The 6000-nt window shown below is 44.2% G+C and overlaps 1 protein-coding gene across 1 annotated transcript in view; it reads right to left on the reverse strand.

The window, feature by feature from the left end:
- STYXL2 (serine/threonine/tyrosine interacting like 2) overlaps positions 1–4119 on the reverse strand; it is a 129465-nt gene extending 125346 nt beyond the window's left edge. Inside the window, exon 1 of the mRNA XM_089691944.1 lies at positions 3984–4119. The gene's annotated coding sequence lies outside the window, so the exon portion shown is untranslated. The remainder of the gene's footprint in view (positions 1–3983) is intronic.
- Positions 4120–6000: the final 1881 nt, after the last annotated feature.

Consider the following 6000-nt stretch of genomic DNA (forward strand, 5'->3'; position numbering starts at 1 on the left):
TGCTGCCAATCAGTGCCGCCTATAAGTGCCAATCAGTGCAGCCTATCAGTGCCCGACAGTGCCGCCAGTCAGTGCCATGAGTGATGTCTGTCAGTGCCCAGTGCCACATATCAGTGCAGCTTCATTAGCGCACATCAGTGAAGGAGAAAAATCACTTATTTACAACATTTTATAACAGAAACTAAGAAAATTTCTAAATTTTCAGTTGTTTTTGGTTTGTTTGGCAAAAAATAAAAAACCCAGAGGTGATTAAATTCCACCAAAAGAAAGCTCTGTATCAAAAAAATTATGAAAATTTAATACGGGTAGAGTGTTGCATGACCGCGCAATTGTCATTCAAAATGTGACAGCGCTGAAAGCTGGAAATTGGCCTGGGCAGGAAGGGGGTATAAATGCCCGGTAGGCAAGGGGTTAAAGCAGTAATAAAACTAAAAACAAAAATGCAATATAGCGCACCATACCAGTCCTTAGATGTGGTGGCTGCATTTGTTTTATTTTCTAGGCATTATTTTTCTTTTCACCTGGTGATCCTATAAATAACACACTTAGGGTGTCTCCACTCTGGATGGAAGAGCAACAGGGACACCTTTGGACAGCAGCACTGTCAGCCTGGAGGGGGGGGGAGCGTTAGAAGTACTAGCAGATTTAGATGAACTTGACTAGTAAATTAAGGCTCCGTGCACACTAGCATTTTTTTTAGCTCAAAAACATTAAAAATGGATTAAAAAACACTGGTAATAGCGGTTTTTTAGGAGTGTTTAGAAGTGTTTGCATTTTATTAGCATTTTTACAGTACATGTAGGAAAAAAAAAAAAACAGCAGGAGCGTTTTAGTAGTGTAGCCAGAAAAACGCTCCCAAAAACAATTTTTTTTCCTGATTTTAGACGCTGAAGTTTGAAAAACCCTTCAAGCCTAAGATAGTGCACAGGGACACATAGGAGAACACTATTACCTTCTAGGAACAGAAGAAAAAAATGCTGGTAACAGCTTCTAAAAGCTTTAAAAAAAAAACGCTAGTGTGCTCTATTAGATTGCAAGCTCTTCTGAGCAGGGCCCTCTTAATCCTCTTGTTTTTTACTGTATTGTTGCTGTATTGTCTCTCTTTATCCTGCAAAGCGCTGAGCAAACTGTTGGCGCCATAAATCCTGTATAATAATAATGGAGCCTAAAGCTGAACTCCAGCTTACACTTTTTAAGCAATAAGAGTAAAATTTTGTTTGCCTTTTGGGATAAAGGTTTTTTCATAAATAAATAAAAGCTGATCATCGTAAGCACCCTTGTCGGTGTTGAATGGTTTGCCCCAACATGCTAACTGACATTTTTGCTGGACAGCTTGGTCTGTTAGAAGAAATTGAAAAATAGCAGACTTACTGGCTAGATAAAAAAAAAGGTAAAAAAAAAAAAAACAGCGTGAGGAAAGTACTGCCGGTAACTGGCAACTGTCAAAACAGACACTTACACTGATAATCAGGATACTGATTATCAGTGCCCTGATTATCAGTGCAGGCCCAAAAGTGCCCAACGGTGTTGCAGATCAGTTGCCAACAGTGCTGCCCAGCAGTGCTGCCAGTCTGTGCCCATCAGTGCCGCCAGTCAGTGCCCTTGAGTGCTATCTTTTAGTGCCCTCCAGTGCTGCCTATCAGTGCCGCCAGTCAGTGCTACCAGTCAGTGCCCTTCAGTGCTACCTTTTAGTGCCCATCATTGCCGCCCAACAGTGCTGCATATCAATGCAGCAGCATCAGTGCCGCCAGTCAGTGCTACCAATCAGTGCCCTTCAGTGCTACCTTTTGAGGCCTTTCAGCGCTGCCTATCAGTGCTGCCTATCAGTGTCCTTCAGTGCCACTTTTTAGTGCCCATCATTGCTGCCTATCAGTGCCCATCAGTGCCGCATATAAATGCAGCATCATCAGTGCCGCCAGTCAGTGCTACCAATCAGTGCCCTTCAGTGCTATCATTGAGGCCTTTCAGCGCTGCCTATCAGTGCTGCCTATCAGTGTCCTTCAGTGCTACTTTTTAGTGCCCATCATTGCTGCCTATCAGTGCCCATCAGTGCCACATATCAATGCAGCATCATCAGTGCCTCCTAATCAATGCCCACCAGTGCCGCCTCATCAGTGAAGCCTATCAGTGTCCATCAGTGCCGCATATCAATGCCTCCTCATCAATGCCCACCAGTGCCGCCTCATCAGTAAAGCCTATCAGTGCCCATCAGTACTGCCTTGTCAGTGCAACCTATCAGTGCCCACCACTGCTGCCTCATCAATGCACATCACTTGAGCAGAAAAATTACCTGTTTGCAACATTTTATAATAGAAACAAAGAAAACCTTTTTTTTTTCCCACAATTTTCACTCTTTTTTCGTTTATAGTGCAAAAAATAAAACATCCAGTGGTGATTAAATACCACCAAAAGAAACAAATTATAAAAAGTTCATATGGGTACAGTGTTGCATGACCGCGTCATTGTCATTGAAAGTGTGACAGCGCTGAAAGCTGAAAATTGGCCTGGGCAGGAAGGGGGGGAAAGTGCCCTGTAGGCAAGGGGTTAAATAAGGTGGTGACAGAGAGGGAAAATTGGGGGCCAAATTACAGGGAACTAAAGTTCCTTTTAGGGGCTGGTTCACCCCTGAATTGCGCAGGAATGCAGTCTGCATATCTGTGTGATTTCTGTGCAATTCAGTGTGTTAATGTACAATATATATACAGTATGTGTAAAGTGCTGCGTAAATTGACAGCGCTAAATAAGTACCTGAAATAAATAAATAAATAAATATAGCGCCAACAGTTTGCTCAGCGCTTTACTATATAACGGGAGACAATACAGCAATAATACAGTTCAATATAAGAGGGATAGGAGGGCCCTGATCCTAGGAGCTTACAATCTAGGAGGGAGGGGTTGCAATTTTCAGCCCATTAATTTGAACAGGTTGAAATTACACTGGATTGCACCTAAATTAATGCATGCACTACTTTTAAAAAACGCACTGCAACTGGATGGCATGGTAGTATGAAGTGATCTGGTGCAGGCAAGCGCACTGTGCTTGGGGCGTCTTTAGGAACACATTGACACAGGCAGCAGATTGCACACCCAGTGTGTTTTGAACACGGTGCGAGGAGCGAAAGGTTTCCTTTACCTCGTTCTGGTGTGAACGGTCCCTAAAATGGACTAAAATTTGCCATGTGTATGGCCAGCTTTGGAATCTGAGCAAAAGAGCTTACAATCTAAAAATGAAACTCCCCGTGAAGCATCCTCAATCCCACGGCGCACCTTCTGCCCAGTTACACTATCAGCAGGAAAGTTCAAAACTAATCTAAGTTATTATTTTACTGAAAGAGTAGTGGATTCTTGGAGCAGACTGCCAGCAGAGGTAGTGAGCAGGGACGGACTGACCATTCGAGCACTCGGGCACTGCCTGAGAGCCCGGGGGCAGTAGGGGGCCCCATGAGATGCCCCTGGTACCTTTTCATAGGCTTTTTTGGGTGTGCTTTGAGTGCGGGCAAGGACACAGGGGCCCCATGATCCCCTATTGCCCGGGGGCCCCATGAGTTGTCAGTCCGCCCCTGATAGTGAGTCAACAGAAAGTTACTTTTAACATGCTAGCGACAAACAGGGATCAAAAAGGTTAAAAAAAAAAAAAAAGGGGTCAGACTGGATAGACCACTTTCTGCCGTTTCTTCTACAACCTACTATAATTCAATATACTGGACGGAGCCCAGGGAGCGAACATTAGAAGTGTAGCCGGTTCGCTCTTCTGTGTCCTTAGCAGGCGGCTGTCATAGGCCACTGAGGCCCGCAGACAGCTGGCTTGTTAAGTCAGGCTCCAGCTAAGCGTGCAGGTCCAGCAAAGAGCCAGACTCCACAAAGCAGCGGGGCGTTTGGACGCGTAGCTGGCGCGCCTGTCACCCCCAGACCTGGAGCTCAGGCTTGCTGACAGTAGACGGGGCTCAGGAACAAGAACACGGACACGAAATATACAGATTTACCTGGCGTCACGGGGGGAGCCTTGCTGAGAATCACCGACTCATTCAGGCCCGGGAGGGTGAAGTCACAGGCTGTGAGCCCTGAGCCCGCTATATTTAGTAGCCGGCCAGCATTGGCTGCTGATAGCGTGTCCCCACATGGAATGTCAGGACAGGAGGGGAGGGGGGCAGAGACCCTGCAAATCTCATCATGTGTGACACAGCAACACAAACTTCACGACAGGTGAAAAATACAGGCCAAAGTTGTGTTAGAAAAGGAAGAGCTGCCATAATAATATACATACAGTAAATATATATATATATACATACAGTATATATATGCAGAATATATTTATATATATACAGTTGTGTCCAAAATTATTCAACCCCCAATGCTGTAAAGGGGTTTAGGGACTATAGTGTACATTTGGAATTGTATTAAGAATCAAATCCTACAAGGACGTTGTAACTACCCAAATGCAACTAAAATGACATCAATTGTTTATGTAATACAGTAGTAAATGGTTCTTATGTGGTTTCTTCATTGCCACAATTATTCAACCCCTTAAAGACTACCACTCTGAAGAACAGAGGTTCATACAGGTGCTTTCCATCAGGTATTGAAAACACCTGTGGATGTCACCGAGCAGCAATCAAGCATAATAAGCACCAATTAGGCAGCTTTAAAATGACTGTGATACTCAGCTCCTTCTAGACATTTACTGGTGTGGTTACAAACATGGTGAAGGCAAGAGAATGGTCCAGGAAGACAAGAGAAGAGGTGATTTCTCTTCACAGGAAGGGCAATGGCTATAAGAAGATTGCAAAGATGTTAAACATACCAAGAGACACCTTAGGAAGCATCATTCGCAAATTCAAGGCAAAGGGCACTGTTGAAACGCTACCTGGTCGTGGCAGAAAGAAGATGCTGACTTCGACTGCTGTGCGCTACCTGAAGCGTAGAGTGGAGAGAAGTCCCCGTGTGACTGCTGAGGAACTGAGAAAAGATTTGTCAGATGTGGGTACAGAAGTTTCAGCCCAGACAATAAGACGCACACTGCGTAATGAAGGCCTCCGTGCCAGAACTCCCAGGCGTACCCCCTTGCTGTCTCCAAAGAATAAGAAGAGTCGACTGCAGTATGCCAAAAGCCATGTGGACAAACCACAAAAGTTGTGGGATAGTGTTCTGTGGACTGATGAAACAAAATTAGAACTGTTTGGGCCCATGGATCAACGCTATGTTTGGAGGAGGAAGAACAAGGCCTATGATGAAAAGAACACCTTGCCTACTGTGAAGCATGGTGGAGGGTCAATCATGCTTTGGGGCTGTTTTGCTTCTGCAGGTACAGGGAAGCTTCAGCGTGTGCAAGGTACCATGAATTCTCTTCAGTACCAGGAGATATTGGATGGAAACGTGATGCAGTCCGTCACACACCTGAGGCTTGGGAGACGTTGGACCTTTCAACAGGACAATGATCCCAAGCATACCTCCAAGTCCACTAGAGCATGGTTGCAGAGGAAAGGCTGGAACATTTTGGAGTGGCCATCGCAGTCACCAGACTTAAATCCGATTGAGAACCTCTGGTGGGACTTAAAGAAAGCAGTTGCAGTGCGCAAGCCTAAGAATGTGACTGAACTGGAGGCCTTTGCCCATGAAGAATGGGCGAAGATACCCGTAGATCGCTGCAAGACACTTGTGTCAAGCTATGCTTCACGTTTAAAAGCTGTTATAACTGTAAAAGGATGCTGTACTAAGTACTAAGATTGAATGTCACTTGGGGGTTGAATAAAACTGATAATGCTGTGAGCACAGAAAAGACATTTGTGGTTATTTCATTATAACTGTTATGTTATATTTGTCTGACCTACAAGTGCCTCTTTAATGTAAATGTAAGCAAGATGACTGAATGATCAAAAGCAATGTCAAACTGGCCAAAACACTCAATTTCAGTGGGGGTTGAATAATTTTGGACACAACTGTATATATATATACATACATACACACACACATATATATATATATATATATATATATATATAT

The sequence above is a fragment of the Staurois parvus genome, unplaced genomic scaffold (genome assembly GCF_062004578.1).
Source record: "Staurois parvus isolate SC_StPar_1 unplaced genomic scaffold, SC_StPar_1.0 ptg000574l, whole genome shotgun sequence".
Taxonomy (NCBI): Eukaryota; Metazoa; Chordata; class Amphibia; order Anura; family Ranidae; genus Staurois; species Staurois parvus.